This window comes from Anneissia japonica, unplaced genomic scaffold (genome assembly GCF_011630105.1).
Source record: "Anneissia japonica isolate Jap-2015-1 unplaced genomic scaffold, ASM1163010v1 scaffold58015_len607_cov99, whole genome shotgun sequence".
Taxonomy (NCBI): Eukaryota; Metazoa; Echinodermata; class Crinoidea; order Comatulida; family Comatulidae; genus Anneissia; species Anneissia japonica.
The window spans coordinates 1-607 of NW_022713883.1; the positions used below are offsets into that span (position 1 = coordinate 1).

At 32.8% G+C, this 607-nt stretch overlaps 1 long non-coding RNA gene across 1 annotated transcript; it reads left to right on the forward strand.

The window, feature by feature from the left end:
• The first annotated feature begins 6 nt into the window (after positions 1-6).
• On the forward strand, positions 7-607 carry LOC117108812. Its single transcript, XR_004445416.1, has 3 exons — positions 7-161; positions 380-460; positions 556-607. It is a non-coding gene; the product is annotated as an uncharacterized LOC117108812 (long non-coding RNA).

Genomic DNA, 607 nt, shown 5'->3' on the forward strand with positions numbered 1-607 from the left:
CTTTAATGTTCAAAAGTATTCTGTTTTTAAAAGCTCTTAATTACTACAGCAAATTTGAAAGTAACAATAATCTCTTGTACTGCTACTACAGGGGTCCCTTGAACTGGTATCGTAATATTGAGGCCAACTGGAAATGGATGTGCAAAGCTGCAGGAAGAAAGGTACAGTTTTGTTTAAAAATGTAACTTATCATGAGAACCAAAATGCAGTGTTGGAATGTCTCATAAACACATATACAAATTGCTATCAGTAACCAGTTATAAAAATGTATAAAAAATAATTTGAGAAATTTGAAAAAATTAAATGAAGGAAAGATTTTGTTTTATGTTCTACAAAACAGTAACTTGTGTCTGAATGGGTTTCTTTTGTTTTTTATTAGATATATGCACCGTCCCTAATGATCACAGCTGGTCGCGATACTGTTCTCACGCCAGCATCAAGCAAACATATGGAGAAATGGGTGAGTGAGCCCTCTATTGTTCAATTTCTATTTTCTATTCTATGCTTTCTAAAAACTGATTCCATATCTCAATTGTTTTTTTTTTTTTTTTCCAGATTCCAAACTTAAAACGAGGTCATATCGAAGTCTGCAACCATTGGACACAAG